Here is a 27107-nt window from a genome sequence, read left to right as displayed (position 1 = left end):
TTATATATAGTAATCACCTGCCAAAAGGAAATCCTGACCGAGAATAATAATAGGTCTATGCGCCGAACAAGCAACGATATATTCGAGATAGTAAGGAGTTGTATACACGGGGGTATGCATTCATGTCACGCTTTCTGTGTGATAAGAGGTTGCTAGCTAGCAAGTATAGAAACAGGAGATATGCGTAGTTAACAGAAGCAAGGGAATATGTGTGAGTTGATTTGAGAGTTTTTTTGAGAAAAAGCAATTTGGAAAATGCATTGCATTTTCAAGGGATTGCCAAGCTAGGCTAGGGATCGGTCCGCGGGTATCAGATCAGGAATATCGTATTTATCTCTTCTAATCTAGATCCCACTTCTCTACTATTCTTAGGTCTTAGGAGAACCCTATCTTCCATATTCCTAATCCTCAAGTACAATAGGCCGCACTCTTCGATCCTTTGGTCCTAGAACACCTTTTGTCGTAAACTATACTCTACATTCCCCCTCGGTCAACTCCGCCAAAGTAGCGACAAGATTCAATTGCTGGTTCGATTCCTGCTCCACTAGTAGAAAAGAGCTCAAAGCCTGCGGCACGTTCAACTTTTCACTGGCGGTTTCCGTTATCAAACGTCAGTGAAAGAAACAGGTGGGCCCGGTTTTAAAAACCGCCTGTGGAAACCAATTTCCACTGGCGGTTGTCTTAACGCAACCGCCAGTGGAAATAGGATGTTTCCACTGGCGGTTGTGTAACACCAACCGCCAGTGAAAATTGATTTCCACTGGCGGTTGTCTTAACTTAACCGCCAGTGGAAACATCCTATTTCCACTGGCGGTTGTGTTAAGACAACCGCCAGTGGAAATCAATTTTCACTGGCGGTTTCTTAAGCCAACCGCCATTGAACTGTCTGTTATAAATACCCCTCTTCTTCCCCCGATAGTGAACTGTATGCTCGCAGCCAACTTCCATTGAGGCGATTTTGGAGGTCCAGATTTCACAGAATACATGGGGAGAGGTTTTGATCTTCATTTTTTGGAAGAAGATTGCTAAGAAAGGTTGGTTTATGTTGCTAATGTCAATTTTTATTCATTTTTGCTCAATTTTAGCCACATTTTGGATCTAGGGTTTCACCATTTGAGAGAGAAAGTGTGTAGCTAGGTTATTTTCTCTATTCCCTTAAATAAAGTTGTTTAATATGGTTAGATTTTGTCTATCCTCTCTCCTTTTTCATGGTTAGTTCTCAAATCCAGTTTATCCATGACATATTAAGTTGTTTAATGAATGGTTCATGTGTTGTGTGGAGAGAGAAGAAGATAGGTTTGGTAATTAAGATTGTTTTTATTAGTTGCTATGAAAGGTTGGTTTAATTATGTTTTAATTGCCAATTATTGTTCATCTTTGCTCAATTTTGGAACTAGGCCTTCACCATGTGTTAGAGAGAAGAGTATGGCTAGGAAAGTTTGGTTTTATGTTCCTCTTGCCAATTTTTGTTCATTTTCCTCAAATTTAGCCACATTTTGGATATAGGGTTTCACCCCTTCATCCTTCCCGACAAGAACTATAGCTAGGTTATTTTCTCTATTTGGTTCTTGTGTGTTTATGTTACTTTTTTACAGGTGGTGATGGAGAGGACATCCTGGATGTATAACATATCAAGGCTAGATCCATCATACATATCCGAGGTCCATAGGTTTATTGATGTCGCTACAAACCATGCTTGGAGAACAAAGACAAAACACATATATTGTCCATGCATGGACTGCAAAAATGCTGTTGTATTTAATGACACAGAACAAATCATATCTCATCTGGTATGCCGAGGATTTATGAAGGATTACACAATTTGGACAAAGCATGGAGAGGGTAGCTCTTCGCCTTATACGACTGGAAACCCTGAGAACATCGACGACAGATTTCAGTTCGTTCACGAGACACACCAACCTCTTCCACAGAGCGAACATGTAGTGCAAAATGTTACTGATCATGGTTACGCTGGAGGAAATGAACATGATAGACCTCATGTTCTGCCAAGTGTTACGGATGAGGAAGATGCAGAGTTGCTAGAGGCAATGTTGCGTCGTCATACAGATCAATCGATGTTCTTAATGAAAGGTATGGAGTCCCTGAAGAAGGCAGCAGAAGAGCCTTTGTACGACGAGTCTAAGGGCTGTACCAAAGAGTTCACGACGCTCCGGTCTGTGCTAAAGCTGTTGATGTTAAAAGCTAGATATGGTGTGTCTGATGCTGGCTTCGATGCGTTCTTGAGTATTATCGCAGACATGCTTCCAAAGGAGAACAAAGTGCCTGCTAACACGTACTATGCAAAGAAACTAATCAGTCCGCTCACTATGGGTGTGGAGAAGATCCACGCGTGTAGAAATCACTGTATCCTTTATCGAGGTGATGATTATAAAGACTTGGAGAGCTGCCCAAAGTGCGGTGCAAGTAGGTACAAGACGAATAAAGACTATCGAGAGGAAGAGTGTGTTGCATCCGTGTCTAAAGGGAAGAAGCGAAAGAAAGCCCAAAAAAAGACTTCAGAATCCACGAGCAAAGAAAAAGAAGTAGACTATTATGCGCTCAAAAAGATTCCTGCTTTGGTGATGTGGTACCTCCCCGTCATCGATCGATTGAGGTGTTTGTTCGCTAATCCTGAGGATGCCAGACTTATGAGTTGGCATGCTTCTGATGAGCACAAAAACGATTGGAAGCTTCGACATCCAGCCGATGGGAAGCAGTGGCAAGATTTCAATGACAACCACCGAGACTTTGCCGATGAACCAAGAAATGTTAGGTTCGCACTGAGTACTGATGGAATGAACCCATTTGCTGAGAGGAGCAGCAAGCATAGCACATGGCCGGTGATCCTCACCATATACAACCTTCCTCCATGGTTGATGCAGAAACGGAAGTACATTTTGCTAACCATCCTTATTTCTGGACCTACACAACCTGGAGTTGACATGGATGTATTTTTGGAGCCCTTAATGGAGGATATGAAAATATTGTGGGAAACGGGTGTTCAAATGTTGGATGAGTATCGTAAAGGTTCATTCACGCTGAGAGCAATTCTTTTTGTTACGATCAACGATTACCCTGCTCTCTTCACATTATCAGGCCAGTTTAAGGGAAAGGTTGGTTGCACAGTATGCATTGATGGAACTGCTTACGTATCCCTTGCTGCATCTAAGAAGATAGTTTACATGAGGCACAGACGCTTTTTATTGGAAGGACACAGGTACCGCATGCGAAAGATGGATAAGTACTTCAACAATAATGGTGAACTACATTCTACTGCTCCATCGGGTAACAATAGAGGTCATAGAGTTTTTGAAATAGTCAGGAATATCAAGTTTGTTTTCGGGAAGAAGACAAAAGACGGAAAAACAAGGAAGGATGCCAAACCAGCTCCAGGGGCTATATTCAAGAAGAAGTCTATATTCTTCGAGTACTTGCCTTACTGGAAAGAGTTAGATGTGTGGCATGCGATCGATGGTATGCACGTTCAGAAGAACGTGTTTGAAAGCATAATGGGCACCTTGCTAGACATAAAGGGCAAAACAAAAGAAGGGCTCAATTCACGCATGGACTTGGTAGATTTAGGCATAAAAAAGGAACTACATCCCGTTCTTCAAGAAAATGGGAAGTACCATCTCCCAGCAGCAAGCTACAATCTCAATGTAGATGAGAAACATGCGATGTGTGTTTGGCTCAAGAATTTGAAAGTCCCATCCGGATTCTGCTCTAGCATACGGAGTATTGTGTCAATGAAAGACCTGACAATCACCAACTACAACTCACATGATTGCCATGTCATGCTGACTACATTCCTACCTATTGCCATCAGGGCTATAAATCCTTTGTTTTTAAAGATGGCAATCACACGGTTGTGCTACTTTTTCAACAGGATTTCACAAAAGGTAATTGGCCGTGATGAGTTGGCATCTCTTCAGGAATTCGCAGTGGAGACAATATCACAGTTTGAGATGTGTTTCCCTCCATCGTTCTTTGATATTATGGTGCACCTTGTGGTGCACTTGGTGCCACAAATAGAGGCATTGGGTCCTATGTACTTGCATGAAATGTGGACGTATGAGCGTTTCATGTCAATACTGAATGGCTATGTATCAACCCGTGCTCGTCCCGAGGCATCCATGATAGAGGGGTACTGTACCGAAGAGGCCATTGAGTCCGGAGGTCCATTCTGCAATAGTGTCCTAAAAGACCAGGTTGCAATAGGTCTGCCTCCGTCACGACACGAGGGTAGACTGTATGGAAGCGGGAGGATGGGACGGAAATCTTTCATCCCACCGGATTACGATATAGTACTTGAGGCACATCAGAGCATCCTACAACAGCTAACGATAATGGAGTCATTTATCCAACAACACACCAATGAGCTTCGCGAGCAAAATCCTGGGCATACGGATGATTGGGTAATGAAGCAACATAAGCAGCGGTTCAACACATGGCTAATGGTGAAGGACATTCCACGTGGAGAAACAATAGAAGAACAAACCATCAAGGGCTTGGCATCTAGACCATCACGCCAGGTCACAACATGGCAAACCTATGACATTAGTGGATTCACATTTTGTACCAAGTCCAAGGACAAAAAGAGCATGTCACAAAACAGTGGTGTTCGATGCGAGGCCATAGATGATGAAACTGGTGAGATTATTACATATTTTGGCTTTATTGAGGACATATGGGAACTAGACTATGGTACATTTCAGATCTCGGTTTTCCGATGTCAATGGGTTGAAGACAAACATGTCACGGTAGACAACTATGGGGTCAGAGTTCTTGATCTAAGTAAGGTAGGTTACAAAGATGACCCATGGATCCTTGCTAATCGTGCTGCACAGGTCTTCTATGCTGAACAGATCATTTCTAACAATGAGAAGAAAAGCACCGACAAACCGAAGCATGTAGTTTTTCCTGGAAAACAACAAGCTATAGGAGTTGATGGTGTATCTGATTTAGAGGATTTTAACCAGTTCAACGACATGTCTCTTTTCATAGACCATCCAACCAAGATAAGGAACGTTGAGCGAAGCATCCCACGCAATGCGTTGCCCTGGGTACGCCACGATGGACAAGGCAGAACAATAGCTTCCTAGATTATATACTTGTCATGTAATTGATTATTGTTAGGACTTGTCATGTAATTGATTATTGTTAGGACTTTGCACATCCAGAATGCCCGTTCTTGCACTGATTTTACACAGAGCAGAACATCATGCTGGAGCCTACCGATCAATATATATCAGGCAGAACACTACCTTGGCCTTCTTTAGAGTGCGGCCGGCAGAGGAAGCCGTGGTCTTTTTCCCAGTCATGGTTTATCACCTAGAAAGGTAAATAAAAGCAGAGAAGATTATTCGACTAATATATATCAGGCAGTAAGAAACAACCATCTCCAACGGTGACGAGAGACGCAAAGCCAAGAGACAACATAGGATTTAATTTATACAGTGGGAGTGAAGACGAAGATACGCGAAGCAAGGAGACTACATAGGATTTAAACACTGCAATTGAATGCTCTCACTGAGTGGAGGAGCCGAGGAGGCCGCGCAGGCCTGCCCGTCAGCCGTTTCCGACTACATAGGATTTAAACACTGCAATTGAATGCTCTCACTGAATGCAATTGAATGCTCTCACTGAGATAGAGGAGAGAGAGAGAGATAGAGGAGAGAGAGGAGAGAGAGGAGAGAGTATACTTAATATATAAAAGCTATACTAATTAAATATATAAAAAGTATACTAAACAATATATAAAAAAACTATGTTAAATAATAATAAAAAACAATTTCTACTGGCGGTTGTCATAGAGAACCGCCAGTAGAAATGGCTTCTACAGTCTGTGGAAGCCATTTCTACTGGCGGTTGACAACGAGGACCGCCAGTAGAAATTATTTCTACTGGCGGTTGTCATAGAGAACCGCCAGTAGAAATGGCTTCTACAGTCTGTAGAAGCCATTTCTACTGGCGGTTCTCTATGACAACCGCCAGTAGAAATAATTTCTACTGGCGGTCCTCGTTGTCAATCGCCAGTAGAAATGGCGCCTATATAAAGGGTGGCGCGCGGGAGCTGAAAAATTTACAAGTCCCCTGGCGCCAGTTCACTTCAAAGACGCCGTCAGGCTGCTGGATTTTGACCCCGAGGGTTTCGCCGGCGATCGTCGTCCCCGCGCCCGTCCCCACGCCGCCATCCCCGCCCCGCGCCCCCGCACCGCCGTCAGGTATTTTCTTTCTCTCTCTATTTCTCCTCTGCCGTATACCGCCGTCTACGTACGCCGCCGCCGCCGCCGAGAGGGAGGAAGAGAGAGGAAGAGAGAGGCCAGAGGGCACGCGCCGCCGCCGCCGAGAGGGAGGAAGAGAGAGGAAGAGGGAGAGGGAAGAGAGAGGCCAGAGGGCACGTGCTACATATGTCGGCTCACTACTCAGCCATGACCAAGCGCATTGTTATCTCCCTTCCTCCTATGTCTGCTCTTTTTTTCTCCTCTAAGATGTAGATGCATGGTTAGTAGTTGTCAAATCTCCTTAAGTGTTGAAGGATCATCTACTCCTCCAATCAATCCTGTCCTTTCATTGTGGAGACCATGAAGATGGTTTAAGATTGTGGAATATTGAATTCCTCCCTTCAAAATGCTATTGAGTGATATTTTAATGTCTTGAATGAAAAGTGGAATATATTGAAGGAAATCCCAAGTTTCTCCACTTGTACTCAGAAGCACATCATTCTTGCATGTATGGCTTTGCATAATTTTCTTCATGATAGAAATTTACATGGTAGGGTAGATAGAAGTAATGACGATGAATGCCATTTTTAGATTGTGGACTTGATGTTAATGGTGAATGCCATTTACACTAGGTGAATGCCATTTCCGTACGACTCTCCCTCTCTCCCTCTCTATACGTCCTATGTGACTCTCCCTCTCTCCCTCTCCTCGTCCTATACGACTCTCCCTCTCTCCCTCTCTATACGTAACTCGATAATATCCATACGATTCTCCCCCTCTCCCTCTCTATACGTCCTATGCGACTCTCCCTCTCTCCCTCTCTATACGTAACTCGATAATATACGTAACTCGATAATATCCGTAACACGATACTATACGACTATACGATACTATATGGTTAGGGTTAGGGTTAGGGTTATGGTTAAGGGTTAGGGTTAGGGTTAAGGGTTATAGTTAGGGTCAGGGTTAGGGTTTAGGGTTAGGGTTAGGGTTATGGTTATGGTTAAGGGTTAGGGTTAGGGTTAAGGGTTATAGTTAGGGTCAGGGTTAGGGTTTAGGGTTAGGGTTAGGGTTATGGTTATGGTTAAGGGTTAGGGTTAGGGTTAAGGGTTATAGTTAGGGTTAGGGTTAGGGTTAGGGTTTAGGGTTAGGGTATTTGTTAATACGAATTTAATTATTGCTTACGTTAATTTGTGTTAATATGTATTTAATTATTGCTTATGTATTTGTATATATATAGCTCAATGAGTTCTCCGATCAAGGACCAAGGATTAGTGCCCGACCACATGGACAAGAGTGTTGCTCAAGAACAATCCAGCAGTGAAGGATATGAAACGCCTAGCGACCCTTTTCCTACCATTAGCATAGATAGGGCCGCTCTCCGTGAGTTGGAACGTGACCCTACTTATGATCCACGAGAAGCTGAGGTAAAAGTACGCATCTTTAGCCTCGTATGTGTACCCTACTGATTTCACATGCATGATCTCTTGTGCATTTTATTACATGAATAGGAGGTCCTTTCTGAATTTCGTGCGATACTCGAAGAAGCCGTGGCACGACACGAAGACGTACCGGAGGCGACCCAAGACGCACCGGAACAGACCAAGACAACAACCGAGACGTCAAGGAAAAGGAAGCAGAGCGATCGAAAAAGAGGTGACAGGGGGCTGAACAAGTTTCCCGACAAAACATACAAAATCTCAGACGTGAGCCCGAAAGGTCAGCCCCTAGCTCCAGAAGAGGCATTACCTAAGTTCCGGAATGCACTTGGGTTTTTAGTTAGAGATAATCTTGACATAACAATACGACAATGGAGAGATGTGTCAGATGATGTCAAGAATCAAATATGGAATAAGCTATTAATGAGGTTCGTTCTGCCTCGCGGTTCAGAAGAACTCGTGAAGGAATACACGATGAAGCAGCTTGCAATCAATTTCCGGAACTGGAGGTCTGAAATGAACACAAAGTTTGCAAAGAAAGGTCTGGACCCGACCAAAAAATATAAAATCTCAGCAGGTCAGTGGGCAGTATTTCTAGAGCAGAGGAGCAGCCCTGATTTCATATCTCTAAGTGAGGCAAATTCGGAACTATCAAAGAAGAACAAGTACCGCCACCACCTAGGCACAGGTGGTTACAAGCGTCAGGTTCCTAAATGGACACAAGAAGACGCCGAGAAGAAGGCCGCAGGGTTGCCGACGCTGTCCGAGCAACTAGGTGAAAGGGTGGCAAATTGGCTCCGTGCTAGAAAACCAAGGGAAACCGAGACCGGTGTATCTTTTGATGATCCCATTGTCGAAGAAGCGGCAAAAAACATATATACAATGGCAGCTAAGCAGAGGGAAGGAACTTTTAAGCCACAAAGGGAAAGAGACATCCTAACGGCTGGTCTCGGTAACCCTGAGCATCCTGGTCGTGTACGAGGAATCTCGTCTAAGGAAGGATAGAAGGAAGGATTCAGACCACAGTGGGAAGGTCTGTACAAGAAACGTGATCGATACAAGGAAGAGATGGCGGATTATTTTAAGCAGGAGGCCAAGAAAGAGTTCAAAGCCATGATGTCTGAAATGCTATCGAATCCTCCTCCAGAATTGATGCAACAGTTGGCGAGTGCGATGTCTGTTCAACAGATGACCACTCCACAGATACAAACAATTCCAGCAGCTCAACCGCCGGCTTCCACCGATTGTACGACATTACCAAGCTCTGTTGCTTCAACGGGAAATAAGGTCTGTTATCCAGTTGATGACATCACAAGGCCTGCGGCGTGCACACTGGTTATAAGATATGGTATTAACAATAAACGTACAAAGAAAGTAGCCACAGGCCTTGCGATCCCAGGACGCAAGTTCCATGGAAACGATATTCCAGAGGATTATTGCAAAGTAGAAGTGACGACGGTTGCCCAAGGATCCGAGGAAGACATGTTAGACATCCCTGGGCCTGAAGGTATCGAGAAACTTGGACAAGCTATCAAGAATTTTATCCTTTGGCCTCGAAGGGATGTCGAATTGATTGATTGGTCGAATTCGTCGCAGGCCCAACCGTCTCCTCCTTCTCAAATTGCTGTTCCTATTGTACATCCTTCACCTCCTCAAACTTCACATGCTGCTCCTCATCCTTTTTCTGACCCACCGTCTCCACCACAAGCATCACCATTCAGGGCTCCACCACCTTCTCCTCCCCATCCTCTTGGTGACCCACTGTCTACGCCATCAAAGAAATCTAAACTTCCTATATCAAAATTGGTGTCCCCGTATCAGAAAAAGAAGAGTAAAGCTACTACTGCTGGCACAGTTCGGTTTTTGAAAGGGATTGGACGGAGCCTCACGTCACAAACTGTTGATTTGGCCGAGCACGAGGAGTCTGCAAAAAAGGCTGAGGCATTGGCCGCAAAGATAAAGAAGCCAACTAAGGCAGATTACAAAAACGTGCCTAAAAAATATGTGTCGGGCAGACCTCTGCTACCTCTTGAGAAACTAAGAAAGGTCCCGGCTGGTGTTAAAAGGTTGCATGACTGGTACATGCGGGCATCATCGGTTGGCATCGACACCATTAGTGTGCATATACCAGACCATGCTTTTATTGGTTCGGACCAAAAGGTCGTTGTTACATTCGAGGACATGTGGTTAATGATGAACCTTCAGAGACTCGATGTGCAACTTGTAACGATGTTTGGATTGTAAGTGTCGCTCATACTTCCACATATGTGTGTTATTATTAGTGAGCTGTATAAAATTTCAATATCTGACATGCACGTGTGACTTGCAGAATGCAACATGATCAACAGGAGATCCTTTACGGTACCAAGCCCAATGCTAGTGCCAGTAAAAGGGTTGGGTATCTCAACCCAATACTTATATCCGAGGAAAGCCACACTTTTAGAATAGGGAAAGACAACGATGAATTACGGGGAAAGACGGACGAAGAAGTTGAGAAGCGTATAAAGGATATGAAGAAGGATTTTGAAGCTCGATACGCCACCTACATAGGACATGCAATGCTTCAATTTCAAGACAGGGAAGCCATAATGGCCCCGTACAACTTTAAGTAAGTGTGATTTTGCATAAATAAAATTAATAATTTCAATACACATGCATCACAAATTTGATTCGTACAGGGACCACTGGATATGCTTCCTCATTTATCCTAAGGTTGGAAAGGTGCTGGTGCTCGACTCCTTGAACTTCGACCCTTCGACATATGCAGAATTCCTCAGCACCTTAGAGCTGTAAGCCTTTTCTATGCATGCATACTTTTATCGATTAAAATTTAAGAATAACATGGTGATTCTATTTGAGATCACAGGGCTTATAGATTCTATAAGATGAGAGGTGGAAAGTACGACCCGTCGAAAAAAGGCGTGCCACTAGACATCCATCATCATTGGCCGATAAGTATGTGATTTTATGAATACATATCATACACAATGTTGAAACTAAATAACCAATCTCCCGTTATGTAGTGCCACAAGCAACCACAAGGATCGGTCCTATGTGGATTCTATGCGTGCGAGTTCATGAGAGTGAACGGACGATACATCACGAACCCTGACAAGGTATTATTAGTAATAGTCAAGTATGTATTTATGTCATTAAAGATGCAAATGTGTTATTATTGAGTATAAATAGATGATGTTTATAAAATTCCTTTACAGCAATTTCAACGAGGAAACCCGGAGAACTTGACCGAAGCTGCATTGTATGGCATAGTCGAGGACCTCTGCACATTCATATTGAAAGAGGTCATTCCCGCAGAAGGAAAATATCACGATACTTCCGGGACATTAGCTTTGCCAGAGTTCAGAATACTAACAGAAATTAGTAGATTATCTCTTAGCCGAGATAGTTATTAGAACTTAGGTGAAAACTTTTGATGTATAGAATGCATGAAGCATATATGGTTGTAAACAGAATACTTTGATGTATATAAATGTATGATAGAATTTAATTCCATGTTGCTTTCAATATCAATATAGATATATATATATATGTTTGTGTGTGTAAATAAATATATCTATAATTCAGTATTGTTTGAAATTTTGAAAAAAGGCGGGAAAACATTTTCACTGGCGGTTCCTTAAGAAAACCGCCAGTGAAAAGGGCATTTTCACTGGCGGTTCCTTAAGAAAACCGCCAGTGAAAATGCCCTTTTCACTGGCGGTTCCAAAATAACCGCCAGTGGAAATGCTGATTTCCACTGGCCCCTAGCACTGGCGGAACTGAGAAACGCCACTATAAATACGTTTTCAACCGCCACTACAGAGCTTCTGTGTACTAGTGCTCGCTATCCGATGGTTAATCCTTTAACCAGAGATCAGCATCCAAGGGTTATTCCTTGAACCAGTGCTTCCTATCGAATCGATCATTATTTACTTACTTCATTAAGATTAAGTGGGCATCCCTCACTGAAAAGAGAATCAAGCAAGAAAATCCTAGGACGAGGGATAGTGATATTCCTTTATCCGGGCAAGAAACCATCTCTTTCTTTCACATATATATCTATTTCAAGAAGTCCAATCCACCACTATCAATGGAGCACTCTACTCTATATTATTACCGAGTGAAGATTTCATCAGATCCGACTTGCTTTCATTGAAGGACAAGAGCGGATAGGCGTTGTTCTAGTGGTGGTGGTGTTGATCAGCAATAAACTTAAGGAGAACAGATGAACGTGTTGGTGTTGTCCACTTCTGCTACGTCGATATGCTCTTACGATGTTGATACGTTCTTCTTCCACTGCACGCTTAATAGTAATTAGTAATTATGCTAGTGTTTAGAGTATATGTTACTCAAGCTTGGTGGTGCGGTACCGAGGGTATCGATCGAAGAGAGAATAAGGTCATTCTAAATAGAAGTTTCATACTCATGAAATGCGGTGACACATCATCGCACTTGGTGATATGACAGTGCAATTAATAGGAAAGATATAGAGAGAGTTTCAAAAAAGATGATAGAGTTTTATAACGATGAAACTCTATGTACATAGTTACCTAGTTTAAATTTAATGGAACAACATTGAAAACAGTACATTAAAACTCAAACTGAGAATAGCTTGTAGAACATGAAGGCGCGCGGGCTCCGGCCGGCCGGCCGGCAAGTGTCGCTGCCGAAGGTAGGAAGGGGGGCGTGGACAATGTCCGCTTTGGCGGCTTTTGATTGATTTATTCCTTGATGGGACATGTGGTAGCTGCATAGCGGCATCCAGAACAGGAGACAGAGCCCATCATGCATAGTGGACACGGACATTCATGCACTCGCAGCATATGAGCTGCTGACAGGTGCACTCGCAGAGTCTGTCCTACGGGCGCACGAACGGGATGATGGGTGGTGGCGCCGCCTCGTCACGCGCTCGCTCTCGCTGGTCCGAGAAAGATGAAAAGCTGTAAAGCGGAGCGCTCCTCCGGTCGTATGTATGGGCGCAAAGGCCAGCTGGTGGGAGATGAAGCTGGCCGGGCCGTTCGTTCGAGTGGGAAACTGACTGCGCGCGCGCGCGCGCGGAGAGAGAGAGAGAGACCTCCGAACCGAAGCTCCCTTCCGTTTTGCCTCCGTGTCAGAATTTGTGTGGAGGCCCGTCCACAATGTAGACGGTCATGACGACGCACATGCATTCATCACTCTCTTCTTTAAAGACTAGATTATATAAATCATAAAAACGAGATTGTTATGGATAAGAACGTCACTTGTTAGAGCAAGATAGCGGGATTTGTGATGTTGCTATATCACATATAGCCAACTAAAAACTCACTCATATAATAACCCTCTTATGATATAAGCTATACATTTAATACTTGATCCGTCTCTTACTGACACCAAGTGCCTTGAAGTCTATGAGCAGCCCACTTTTAGCTGGCTACACGTGAGTTGCCTACTTTCTTTATCCCTTCATTCCTCTTTCTCCTATATCATTATAAATCTGACATTATGACATCTCTTACAACTCAGATACATCATCTTATTATACTTGCTTTTAATTAGGGATGGACTCTAAATTTTACACTGTAAAATTTAAGGACCATATCAGAATCGAATCTTATTTCTATTCATTTTTAACTGAAGTTAATTAAGAGCTCAAACTAATTATAAATAAACATGTGAATCGTGATCCATTACCTTACTACTAAGGCCCTGTTTGGGAGGGATTCACTTCAAGAATTGCAGCTTCAGTTTTCCAGCTTCACCACGAAACAGCTTCAACAGATTGATTAGGTGGGGTTCAAGAGTGTTTGAATTACACATAGATTCCAGCTTATATAATACAATTAATTTGTGCCGGTTTTTCTTAAATACCCTCGATGATTAGCGGGTGAAGAAAGAGAATTGAATCTATAGGTCATATAACCAATGACATGGTGGGTAATTTTTGTACAACTTCACGAGGATGTATAAAAATGGTGTTTTTGAAGCACCTTTTAAGGAGCTTCAAAAATTTCATGAAGCTGACCTATAATTTCAGTTTTTTTAAGTTAGAGCTTGTGGAGAGATAGAAGCTGAAATAGACTTAAAATTCTTGAAGTAGAACTCTCCCAAACAGGGCATAAAAATACAAAGCCATTAAATTATAAAATATTTATTTACACTATAAGTTGACTCGACGATCTTATATACTACTATAAGCCTTTTTAATCACTAAATTAGAACCCGTTTAGCAGCCACCTATCGTTGGCAATGGGTACCCAAACTCGAATACCTGACGGGTTTTATCCGATATGAAGGTAGGTACGGGATGATTTCTCTACCTGTGGAAATGTTAATGGGCAAAAACCTCTACTCGTTAGGTAGATGGGTATGGATTGGTACTACCCATACCCGTCTACCCATAGGTAAAATATACTCGCATCGTTACCACTGTAACCATTAATAAAGCCCATCTTAGCTAAAATAAAACCCTTCTCTAGCTATCATTTATCTAGATACCAAGTTATGTAATCATATGATTTGTTATATGTGAAGTTAAACTTGTTTTTGTATTTTATTTAATATTTTGAGTGATTAGTATATTAGAATTTAAGATTTTCCTAGCGGGTACGGATTACCCGACGGGTAAAATTACCCGCATGGGTACGAGTATGAGTAAAAAATTATATCCAGAAGCATATATGGGTAACTCGACGGATAGATTTTTATAATTACGGGTATAAAATGGTACTAACCGACGACAGAAGAACCCCGCACAAGTAGGGCAGGCCGGCCCAGCCCAGTGCTGCAGTCGAAGCCCGCCAGCACACAGTAGCACTAGGATGTTTAGGCACCACCAGGCAGGCGATGGGACCTGGGCGGCGCGCAGCGCCACAGCGTCCTCGTCAGCTTGTTGCAGATTATCACTGCGATTGCGACAAGGTAGAACTGTCGCCGGCTGCCTGCGCCTCTCGGCCTGGGCAGCAAATGGTAACGGTTAGGGATGAAAACGGTTTCAGAATTTTTCGGAATTTCGGAAACCGTTTCCGATTTTTCCCGATCGGAATTGTTGGTATCGGTATTTCTCGGAATTGGAATCAGTCATCAGAATATTAGATCGGAATCGGTATCGAAATCGATACAGTCCTTTACCGACCGTTTTCTTCGGTTACCGTTTTGGGTCGGAATTTACCAAATTCAAAATTCGGAATTTACCGAAACTATTAACTAGCCCAGCCCAAATTCCAAATTCACAATTCATGGCCCATGGTCCAGCAAGCAGCCCACCACGGGCAACCCATCTGCCGTCGGCCCGTCGCACATCTGTCGCCCTCCCCCAGGCACAGCGCAGCCCCACAGGCACACCGCACACAACCGCCACCGCCAGTCGCCATTGCTCACTGCTCTGCTCAGCGCTCCATGTCGTGCCCCAAATTCCGTGACTCATCTTCCTTCTCTTTGCCAGGCTGCGCGTGCATACCACGGACGGACGCACTGCCCCCAATCTACTGTAAGTAATCTACTAATCTGTAAATCTGTAATCCCTAATCCTAGCTTTGTGGCCATATATGGACGCACGCACCGCCCGGAGAAGGACCTGCCCTTGCCGCTGCCGTCGGCTCGCACGCGCACGCCCATGCCCCGCTTGCCGCCGCTCCTCTTCCTGAACAGCCTGCACGGCTTCTCCTCGGTTGCTGCAAGCCTGCAAAGAGCTCCGTGGTTGTAGGCTGTAGCCTACTAGCCTCTCCCTCCCCCACCCCCACACGGCCACACACTTGTCACTTGGGGTTTTGTTTGGATATTGTTCGAATCCCTCGCTGAAATCATGTATTAGGTATATTAAAATTTACTTGGAGTTCTATTCTAATTCATATCAGCCTAATATTGATTAATGCGAATCTGATTACATCTCGATAAGACCTTGATGTCTTCTATGTGTGGTATATACAGGGTTTTGCTGTTCGGAGTTGGCACTCGTTTTTCATTTTCAATATCCGCTTGTTATATTGTAAACTTGTGATCAACTTGTTATATTGTGAACTTGTGATATGTGAGATTAATTTTTTATATTGTGAACTTGTGATCTATGTGATCCATTATTATATTGTGAACTTGTGATATTGTGAATTGTGAACATGTGATATTAAAAATTATGAACTTGTGCTTTTTGTGATATTTGTAAACTTTGTTGTATTGTGATATTTTCATATTGATATGGTTACCGATTGAATTTTAGATTCCGACCAATACCGATGTATTTTTTGTACCGAACTTCCGTTTCCGATGATTCCGAAATACCGATGTCGTTTCCGTTTCCGGAATTACCGTTTCGGATTTCGTTTTCGATAAAAAATATGAAAACGGTAACGGTTTTAGTGTTTTTCAATCGTTTCCGACCGTTTTAACCCTAGTAACGGTGACCCCGCCCATGGTTGGAGAAGCTCGGTGTTTGCCGGCATGATGAGGAGGGTGTTGAAAAATTATCAGGGCCTAAAATTAATTTGATAATGCAGCATAAAACAAAAAAACCTAGATCTACTGGCAGATAATATTTACGACATTAGAACAGAACAGATCTGAACTAACTTAACAAGATTAACGTATAAAATAAGAATCGACAACGGTTCTAACCATAAAATCGTCATTGCTGCAAACTGAAACTGCAGATTTATTTACAGTGATTTCTACGAGTGTTGTAGAGGAACTCGAGCGGACGTGCGCGAAGCACTTTCCAGGAACCTGATTCGCCGGCACCCGTGCAGGTCGTCAAAACGCCGACGGTGGTTAAGATACACCGCTCTCCTTTGATATGACGAAGGGACGACAAGGCAGAGAAGCAACGACGTAGAGAATTGAGAAGAAGAGGACGAGTCGGTTGCTATTCGCATCTGTCCTCCTGAAAGGGAAATGTGCCCTTGGGCCATTTCTAAGTGTTTTGGTGATTTAGTGTCCAACACAAATGCCTAAGTGTTAAAAGGTGGACAAAGTACAAATCAAGAATAAAGGTATGTTTCTCAGACTTAGTACATTGATTTATGGACTAATGTATTGTGTCTAAGTGCTGGAAACAGGAAAAATCCAATTGGAAATGTCTTGGCTCGAGCAGCCAAGAATCTGCTGAGTCTGGGAGCACCGGACTGTCCGGTGGTGCACCGGACAGTGTCCGGTGGTGCACCGGATAGTGTCCGGTGCGTCAGGCTGGTTCGAGCGAACTGGCCGCTCTCGGGAATTCACCGGCGACGTACGGCTAAAATTCACCGGACTGTCCGGTGTGCACCGGACTGTCCGGTGAGCCAACGGTCGGCCGGGCCAACGGTCGGCCGGGCCAACGGTCGGCCGCGCAATCTGCGCGGGACACGTGGCCGAGCCAACGGCTAGAAGAAGGCACCGGACTGTCCGGTGTGCACCGGACATGTCCGGTGCGCCAACGGCTCTCAAATCCGCAACGGTCGGCTTCGCTATTTAAGGAAGGAAATCGGGCACCGGACTGTCCGGTGCGCCAGACGACAGAAGGCAAGAATTGCCTTCCCTGATTGCTCTCAACGGCTCCTAGCTGCCTTGGGGCTATAAAAGGGACCCCTAGGCGCATGGAGGAGTACACCCAAGCATCGTTTGAGCATTGTTGATCACTCACACTTCATTCTTGCGCACTTATTCGACATTCTAGTGATTTGAGCTCCGTTCTAGTGTGCTAGTCTCTTGAGCTCAAGTCTGGGTTTTGTGTGTGCGTATTCGCTGTGATCTTTGTGTCGTGTGTGAGTTGCTAATCCCTCCCTTGCTCCGTGATTCTTTGTGAACATCTTTTGTAAGGGCGAGAGGCTCCAAGCTGTGGAGATTCCTCGCAAACGGGATTAAGAAAAGCAAAGCAACACCGTGGTATTCAAGTTGGTCTTTGGACCGCTTGAGAGGGGTTGATTGCAACCCTCGTCCGTTAGGACGCCACGACGTGGAGTAGGCAAGCGTTGGTCTTGGCCGAACCACGGGATAACCACCGTGCCATCTCTGTGATTGATATCTCTTGGTTATTGTGTTGTGTTGAGATCCTTCTCTAGCCACTTGGCAAATTACTGTGCTAACGCCTAAACAAGTTTTTGTGGCTATAAGTTTTAAGTTTTACAGGATCACCTATTCACCCCCCCCCCTCTAGGTGCTCTCAATTGGTATCAGAGCCGTTCTCTTCAAGAAAGGGACTAACCGCCCGAAGAGATGGATCCTAAGGGCAAGGGGATGGTGATCAACGACAAGGAGAAGGAGTCCTTCGTCAACGAGCCCAATGATGACAGGCCCACCGACTCAGGCTCGGGCTACAAAAGAAAAGACGGGAGGAAGAAGAAGACAAGGCGCATCAAGGAAATTGTCTACTACGACAGCGACGAATCTTCCTCCTCCCAAAAGGACAACGACGACTACGACAGACGAAAGACGGTTAACTCAAACTTTTCTTTCAATTATTCGCGCATTCCGCATAGCTCAAATGCTCAATTGCTCCCCATTCCACTTGGCAAGCCCCTTCACTTTGATGGAGAGGACTACGGATTTTGGAGCCACAAAATGCGTACTCACCTGTTTTCTCTCCATCCAAGCATTTGGGAGATTGTGGAAAGTGGAATGAAATTTGATAGCTCGGATAGCCCTGTGTTTATTAATGAACAGATTCATAAAAATGCACAAGCTACTACTGTGTTGCTAGCCTCTTTGTGCAGGGACGAGTATCACAAGGTGAGTGGCTTGGACAATGCCAAGCAGATCTGGGACACCCTCAAGATCTCTCATGAGGGGAACTACGTCACCTTGCTCACCAAAATGGAGTTGGTGGAGGGCGAGCTTGGAAGGTTCGCGATGATAAGGGGCGAGGAGCCAACTCAAACATACAACCGGCTCAAGACCCTTATCAACAAAATAAGGAGCTACGGAAGCACGCGATGGACGAACCACGACGTCGTCCGCCTAATGCTAAGGTCCTTTACCGTTCTTGATCCTCATTTGGTGAACAATATTCGTGAAAATCCCAGGTACACCAAGATGTCGCCCGAAGAAGTTCTTGGGAAATTCGTTAGCGGGCGAATGATGATCAAGGAGGCAAGGTATGTGGACGACGCCTTGAATGGTCCGATCAACGAGCCGCAACCCCTTGCTCTCAAGGCAACAAGAAGCAAGGAGGCGCTACCTAGCAAGGTGGCACAGATTGAGGCGGCCGGACTTAATGATGAAGAGATGGCCCTCATCATCAAAAGATTCAAGACGGTGCTTAAGGGCCGCAAGGGACAGCCAAGCAAGACCAAAGCCAAGGGGAAGCGCTCATGCTTCAAATGCGGTAAGCTTGGTCATTTTATTGCTAACTGTCCCGACAATGATAGTGATCAGGATCAAGGGAACAAGAGGGAGAAAAAGAAGAACTATAAGAAGGCAAAGGGCGAGGCTCATCTTGGCAAGGAGTGGGATTCGGACTGCTCCTCGTCCGACTCCGACAATGAGGGACTCGCCGCCACCACCTTCAACAAGTCATCCCTCTTCCCCAACGAGCGTCACACTTGCCTCATGGCAAGGGAGAAGAAAGTAAGCACTCATAATACTAGTACTTATGCTTCTTCAAGTGAGGATGAGTCTAGTGATGATGGTGAGATAGATTACTCATGCTTATTCAAGGGATTAGATAGAACCAAGGTAGACAAAATTAATGAATTGATTGATGCCTTGAATGATAGGAATATGCTTTTAGAAAAGTAAGAGGATTTGTTGTATGAAGAACATGATAAATTTGTAGAAGCACAAAAGTCTCTTGCTCTAGAAATTAAAAGGAATGAAATGCTCTCTAGTGAATTATCTTCTTGTCATGAAACTATTGCTACGTTAAAAAGTTTTAATGATGATTTAAATGCTAAACTAGAAGTAGCTAATAAATCTAATTCTTGTGTAGAAATTGTTGAAACTTGTAATAGGTGTAAAGATTTTGACATTGATGCTTGTAGTGATCATTTAGTTTCAATTTCCAAATTAAATAAGGAATTAGCTAGTCTTAATGCCCAACTTAAGACTAGCAAGAATGAATTTGACAAGCTAAAATTTGCAAGGGATGCCTACACGATTGGTAGACACCCCTCAATTAAGGATGGACTTGGCTATAAGAGGGAAGCCAAGAACTTGACAAGCCATAAGGCTCCCATCTCCGCCAAGGAGAAAGGGAAGGCCCCTATGGCTAGTAGTGTGCAAAAGAATCATGCCTTTATGTACCATGATAGGAGACAATCTAGAAATGCTTATAGGAGTTGTAATGCATATAATGCCTTTGATTCTCATGCCATGTTTGCTTCTAGTTCTTCTTATGTGCATGATAGAAATGTTGGTAGGAGAAATGTTGTTCATAATATGCCTAGGAAAAATGTTGTTAATGTTCCTAGGAAAGTAAATGAACCTTCTACAATTTATCATGCTTTAAATGCTTCTTTTGTTATTTGTAGAAAGGATAGGAAGATAGTTGCTAGAAAATTAGGGGCAAGATGCAAGGGAGACAAAACTTGCATTTGGGTCCCTAAGGATATTTGTGCTAACCTTGTAGGACCCAACATGAGTTGGGTACCTAAGACCCAAGCCTAAATTTGCCTTGCAGGTTTATGCATCCGGGGGTTCAAGCTGGATTATTGACAGCGGATGCACAAACCATATGACGGGGGAGAAGAAGATGTTCACCTCCTACGTCAAAAACAAAGATTCCCAAGATTCAATAATATTCGGTGATGGGAATCAAGGCAAGGTAAAAGGGCTAGGTAAAATTGCAATCTCCAATGAGCACTCTATCTCTAATGTGTTTTTAGTAGAGTCTCTTGGATATAATTTACTATCTGTTAGTCAATTATGTAATATGGGATATAATTGTTTATTTACAAATGTAGATGTGTCTGTCTTTAGAAGATGTGATGGTTCACTGGCTTTTAAGGGTGTACTAGACGACAAACTTTATTTGGTTGATTTTGCAAAAGAAGAGGCCGGTCTAGATGCATGCTTAATGGCTAAGACTTGCATGGGCTGGTTGTGGCATCGCCGCTTAGCACATGTGGGGATGAAGAACCTCCACAAGCTTCTAAAGGGAGAACACGTGATAGGTCTAACCAATGTTCATTTCGAAAAAGATAGACCTTGTGCAGCTTGTCAAGCAGGTAAACAAGTGGGAGGAGCACATCACAGCAAGAATGTGATGACCACGTCAAGACCTCTGGAGCTGCTGCATATGGACCTCTTCGGACCCGTCGCCTATCTGAGCATAGGAGGAAGTAAGTATGGTCTAGTTATTGTTGATGACTTTTCCCGCTTCACTTGGGTGTTCTTTTTGCAGGATAAGTCTGAAACCCAAGGGACCCTCAAGCGCTTCCTAAGGAGAGCTCAAAATGAGTTTGAGCTCAAGGTGAAGAAGATAAGGAGCGACAACGGGTCCGAATTCAAGAATCTTCAAGTGGAGGAGTTCCTTGAGGAGGAGGGGATCAAGCACGAGTTCTCCGCTCCCTACACACCTCAGCAAAATGGTGTGGTAGAGAGGAAGAACAGGACGCTCATAGATATGGCAAGGACTATGCTTGGAGAGTTCAAGACCCCCGAGTGCTTTTGGTCGGAAGCCGTGAACACGGCTTGCCACGCCATCAACAGGGTCTACCTTCACCGCCTCCTCAAGAAGACCTCATACGAGCTACTAACTGGTAACAAACCCAATGTATCGTACTTTCGTGTATTTGTGAGTAAATGCTACATTCTAGTGAAGAAGGGTAGGAATTCCAAATTTGCTCCCAAAGCCGTAGAAGGGTTTTTATTAGGTTATGATTCAAATACAAAGGCGTATAGGGTCTTCAACAAATCATCGGGTTTGGTTGAAGTCTCTAGCGATGTTGTATTTGATGAGACTAATGGCTCTCCAAGAGAGCAAGTTGTTGATCTTGATGATGTAGATGAAGAAGACGTTCCAACGACCGCGATACGCACCATGGCGATTGGAGATGTACGGCCTCAGGAACATTTGAAGCAAGATCAACCGTCTTCCTCAACTATGGTGCATCCCCCAACCCAAGATGACGAACAGGTACCTCAAGTGGAGGCGCATGATCAAGGGGGAGCACAGGATGTTCAAGTTGAAGAGGAAGAAGCACCTCAGGCACCTCCAACCCAAGTTCGAGCGACGATCCAAAGGGATCATCCCGTCGACCAAATATTGGGTGATATTAGCAAGGGAGTAACTACTCGCTCAAGATTAGTTAATTTTTGTGAGCACTACTCTTTTGTCTCTTCTATTGAGCCTTTCAGGGTAGAAGAGGCCTTGCTAGATCCGGACTGGGTGTTGGCCATGCAAGAGGAACTCAACAACTTCAAGCGCAATGAAGTTTGGACACTGGTGCCTCGTCCCAAGCAAAATGTTGTGGGAACCAAGTGGGTGTTCCGCAACAAACAGGACGAGCACGGGGTGGTGACAAGGAACAAGGCTCGACTTGTGGCAAAAGGTTATGCCCAAGTCGCAGGTTTGGACTTTGAGGAGACTTTTGCTCCTGTGGCTAGGCTAGAATCAATTTGTATCTTGCTAGCATATGCCGCTCACCATTCCTTCAGGTTGTACCAAATGGATGTGAAGAGCGCTTTCCTCAACGGGCCGATCAAGGAGGAGGTGTACGTAGAGCAACCCCCTGGCTTCGAGGATGAACGGTACCCTGACCACGTGTGTAAGCTCTCTAAGGCGCTCTATGGACTTAAGCAAGCCCCAAGAGCATGGTATGAATGCCTTAGAGACTTTTTAATTGCTAATGCTTTCAAGGTTGGGAAAGCCGATCCAACTCTTTTTACTAAGACTTGCGATGGTGATCTCTTTGTATGCCAAATTTATGTCGATGACATAATATTTGGCTCTACTAACCAAAAGTCTTGTGAAGAGTTTAGCAGGGTGATGACGCAGAAATTCGAGATGTCGATGATGGGCGAGTTGAACTACTTCCTTGGGTTCCAAGTGAAGCAACTCAAGGACGGCACTTTCATCTCCCAAACGAAGTACACGCAAGACTTGCTAAAGCGGTTTGGGATGAAGGACGCCAAGCCCGCAAAGACGCCGATGGGAACTGACGGACACACCGACCTCAACAAAGGTGGTAAGTCCGTTGATCAAAAAGCATACCGGTCCATGATAGGTTCTTTGCTTTATTTATGTGCTAGTAGACCGGATATTATGCTTAGCGTATGCATGTGTGCTAGATTTCAATCCGATCCTAAGGAGTGTCACTTAGTGGCTGTGAAGCGAATTCTTAGATATTTAGTTGCTACGCCTTGCTTCGGGATCTGGTATCCAAAGGGGTCTAACTTTGACTTGATTGGGTACTCAGACTCCGACTATGCTGGATGTAAGGTCGATAGGAAGAGTACATCGGGGACGTGCCAATTCTTAGGAAGGTCCCTGGTGTCATGGAATTCTAAGAAACAAACCTCTGTTGCCCTATCCACCGCTGAGGCCGAGTACGTTGCCGCAGGATAGTGTTGTGCGCAACTACTTTGGATGAGGCAAACCCTCAGGGACTTTGGCTACAATCTGAGCAAAGTCCCACTCCTATGTGACAATGAGAGTGCTATCCGAATAGCGGAAAATCCTGTTGAGCACAGCCGCACAAAGCACAATGACATCCGGCATCACTTTTTGAGAGACCACCAGCAAAAGGGGGATATCGAAGTGTTTCATGTTAGCACCGAGAACCAGCTAGCCGATATCTTTACCAAGCCTCTAGATGAGAAGACCTTTTGCAGGCTGCGTAGTGAGCTAAATATCTTAGATTCCGGAACTTGGATTGAATTGTAGCATATATGTGTTTATGCCTTTGATCATGTTCATTCTGCATTTTGTTGCTTATTGTGGTGCTCAAGTTGTACAAACACTCCCTGGACCTCACAAGTCCTGTTTGCAAGTGATGCACATATTTAGGGGGAGCTGTGCTACAACTTGACCCTTTGAGACTAACCATGTACGTGAGTTTGGTTGTTTTAGTCTCCAAGGAGAATTGAAAGGGAAAAGGTGGACTTGGACCATGCAAGACTTCCACTGCACTCCGTTGAAAAGAGTAACTTCTCCAAGTTCATCTTTATACTCTTATTGCCTTTGTGTTCTCTTTTGATGATTTTGGTGAGGCAATGGGGTTAAGGGGCCAAGATTGATCCCATTTTGGTGCTTGATGCCAAAGGGGGAGAAAATAAAGGCCAAAGCAATAAATGGATCAGCTACCACTTGAGAAATTTTGAAAATAGTAGATTAGAGCTTGTGGTTTGTCAAAACTCTTTTATTGTCTCTTATGTCAAAAGTTGGCCTCTTGTGGGGAGAAGTGTTGATTATGGGAAAAAGGGGGAGTTTTTGAAATTCTTGATCAAATTTCTTTGGAAAACCTCTCTTTATGTCTCTTCAAGTGGTTTTGACTTAGAGATAGGAAATTGAGTTTGATTTGCAAAAACAAACCAAGTGGTGGCATAGAGTGATCCATATATGTCAAAATGAATCAAAACAATTTTGAGTTCTAGTTTGAATTGATTTTGAACTTGTTCTACTTGCTTTATGTTGTGTTGGCATAAATCACCAAAAAGGGGGAGATTGAAAGGGAAATGTGCCCTTGGGCCATTTCTAAGTGTTTTGGTGATTTAGTGTCCAACACAAATGCCTAAGTGTTAAAAGGTGGACAAAGTACAAATCAAGAATAAAGGTATGTTTCTCAGACTTAGTACATTGATTTATGGACTAATGTATTGTGTCTAAGTGCTGGAAACAGGAAAAATCCAATTGGAAATGTCTTGGCTCGAGCAGCCAAGAATCTGCTGAGTCTGGGAGCACCGGACTGTCCGGTGGTGCACCGGACAGTGTCCGGTGCGTCAGGCTGGTTCGAGCGAACTGGCCGCTCTCGGGAATTCACCGGCGACGTACGGCTAAAATTCACCGGACTGTCCGGTGTGCACCGGACTGTCCGGTGAGCCAACGGTCGGCCGCGCAATCTGCGCGGGACACGTGGCCGAGCCAACGGCTAGAAGAAGGCACCGGACTGTCCGGTGTGCACCGGACATGTCCGGTGCGCCAACGGCTCTCAAATCCGCAACGGTCGGCTTCGCTATTTAAGGAAGGAAATCGGGCACCGGACTGTCCGGTGCGCCAGACGACAGAAGGCAAGAATTGCCTTCCCTGATTGCTCTCAACGGCTCCTAGCTGCCTTGGGGCTATAAAAGGGACCCCTAGGCGCATGGAGGAGTACACCCAAGCATCCTTTGAGCATTGTTGATCACTCACACTTCATTCTTGCGCACTTATTCGACATTCTAGTGATTTGAGCTCCGTTCTAGTGTGCTAGTCTCTTGAGCTCAAGTCTGGGTTTTGTGTGTGCGTATTCGCTGTGATCTTTGTGTCGTGTGTGAGTTGCTAATCCCTCCCTTGCTCCGTGATTCTTTGTGAACATCTTTTGTAAGGGCGAGAGGCTCCAAGCTGTGGAGATTCCTCGCAAACGGGATTAAGAAAAGCAAAGCAACACCGTGGTATTCAAGTTGGTCTTTGGACCGCTTGAGAGGGGTTGATTGCAACCCTCGTCCATTGGGACGCCACAACGTGGAGTAGGCAAGCGTTGGTCTTGGCCGAACCACGGGATAACCACCGTGCCATCTCTGTGATTGATATCTCTTGGTTATTGTGTTGTGTTGAGATCTTTCTCTAGCCACTTGGCAAATTACTGTGCTATCGCCTAAACAAGTTTTTGTGTAAGTTTTAAGTTTTACAGGATCACCTATTCACCCCCCTCTAGGTGCTCTCACCTCCGACTGAAGGACGTCTACCCTTTATAGACGAGCCGCCGCACCCCTTGATTCGATCTGCTAAATTCCAGGAACCGCCCTCTGAAATATCTCGACGTGCAACCGTCTGGAGATCTCGCACGTAACGTCGTTTAGAACTCGTCACGACGCGATCGCGCATCGTCGCAAGTCACAAGTCACACGATAAATAACGCGTAGCGCGAGCGAGCGTGTGCACGTGTGGCAGCCTTCATAGCTCTTTATTTGTATTATGTGAAGAGTAGCGAACACTCCCACACCACATATAAGCTAATTCTTCTATCTAGATGAGCGACGTGGGACTAAAGTCCCATACTATCTCTACATAACAGCTTAGCTTTGTTATTGAATTCGGCCACACACACCGTCCGTCCCTCTGCTCCTCTGCCTAGCTCCCTACCCATCTGCACGGGACGCTTGAGCGATGCATTTGGATTGCTCGAGGTGGCAGTGGCAGGGCCCCTGCGATGCGAGGACGGTGGCGCAGCCGGGTGCGACAGGCTGCAGCCGTGGTATGGTATCCCACACCAATGTGTACTCATTGGCGCAGTTAATTTCAGCTTGCCTCCCTTGCTTATCGCTTTTACTTCGCTGCACGCCTGATGTGATGGAGTCACTGGTCACACTAGACCGTCATAAACCAATGAGCCAATCCGATAATAACTATAATTTAGTCCAGGCTTATTCAGCATAATTTGTTTTAATCTATTCATCATCTAAAATTCCTATAATGATTTTTATTTTCTCGTAAATACGCTTGTTACAAACCTGCTCAGACCTAGAATATTCAAGTGAAGACGAAGACATGGCGTTCTAAAAAAAAGGGGGGGGGGGGGGGGGGGGGGGTGGGGTTGGACAAGGTCAGACCGACGGCGTGCAATGGGAGTTATTGAATTCGACTGCTGACGGCCCATCGTATGTCTGAGTAAACCGGCCTGCCGCATAGTTGAATCATACCCAAGTCTGTGGGCCTTATGGTCATGCGTACCTATTGGGCCAACATGGTGTCGCCTTCCTGTTTATCGTCTAGCCAATCTTATTAGTCCTGTTAACCTTGTGGAATTCTAGATGCAACCTGTATATGATCGCACCGCACCAATCATGCATGAGAGATGTGGCTAGATGTCCCGTTGTCCACACATCAAGTCATCAACGGCATTAAATTAATCACCAACAACCTTGCTACAATCAAACAATTTTAGGACCAGTCTCATAGAGTCCATACGTCGTTCGGCATACTCACATTTGACACAAAATCATTCATCCAGTTAGTGGTGGCATGGTGAGCAGTGTCTTCCACTTCTGCCGAAACGATACCCAAGAGAATTAACGTCAATTGGTTTGTTAGGATTTTTTTTTAAAAAAAAAACTGACATCCTTATTTTCCTGAACCAAACCTTGATCAATTTGGCCACATCCATTCCAGAGAAACGGCAACATTTGTTTCTGACAATATTATATAGGCAAAACAAGCTTCCAATTGAAGTGATGGCTGAAAATAATGGTTTATTGTGGGCGGAGGAACCAGAACATGGCCTCACAGCAGCTGGTCCTAAAAGAGCAGAGGAGGAAGAGGTGGAGCACTATATGGATCTTGGTTTTGATGCAGAAGGAGATGATCCAACAGGAGCTGACGAAAGATAGCTGCGAGGCTAACCGGACGAGTACTTCCTAGTGT

The 27107-nt window shown here is 44.5% G+C and overlaps 1 long non-coding RNA gene across 2 annotated transcripts; it reads left to right on the top strand.

The window, feature by feature from the left end:
• Positions 1-14997: 14997 nt before the first annotated feature.
• LOC103653916 (uncharacterized) lies at positions 14998-16818 on the top strand. Of its 2 annotated transcripts, none has more exons than NR_157338.1 (2): positions 14998-15128; positions 15569-15707. It is a non-coding gene; the product is annotated as an uncharacterized lncRNA (long non-coding RNA). The 2 variants fall into 2 exon arrangements; NR_157337.1 differs by lacking the exon at positions 15569-15707 and adding an exon at positions 16381-16818 and having other exon boundaries at positions 15019-15128.
• Positions 16819-27107: the final 10289 nt, after the last annotated feature.

This window comes from Zea mays, chromosome 4, assembly GCF_902167145.1.
Source record: "Zea mays cultivar B73 chromosome 4, Zm-B73-REFERENCE-NAM-5.0, whole genome shotgun sequence".
NCBI classification, from domain to species: Eukaryota; Viridiplantae; Streptophyta; class Magnoliopsida; order Poales; family Poaceae; genus Zea; species Zea mays.
Note: the sequence above shows the minus strand (reverse complement) of the source record. Positions and strands in the feature narration are given on the sequence as shown.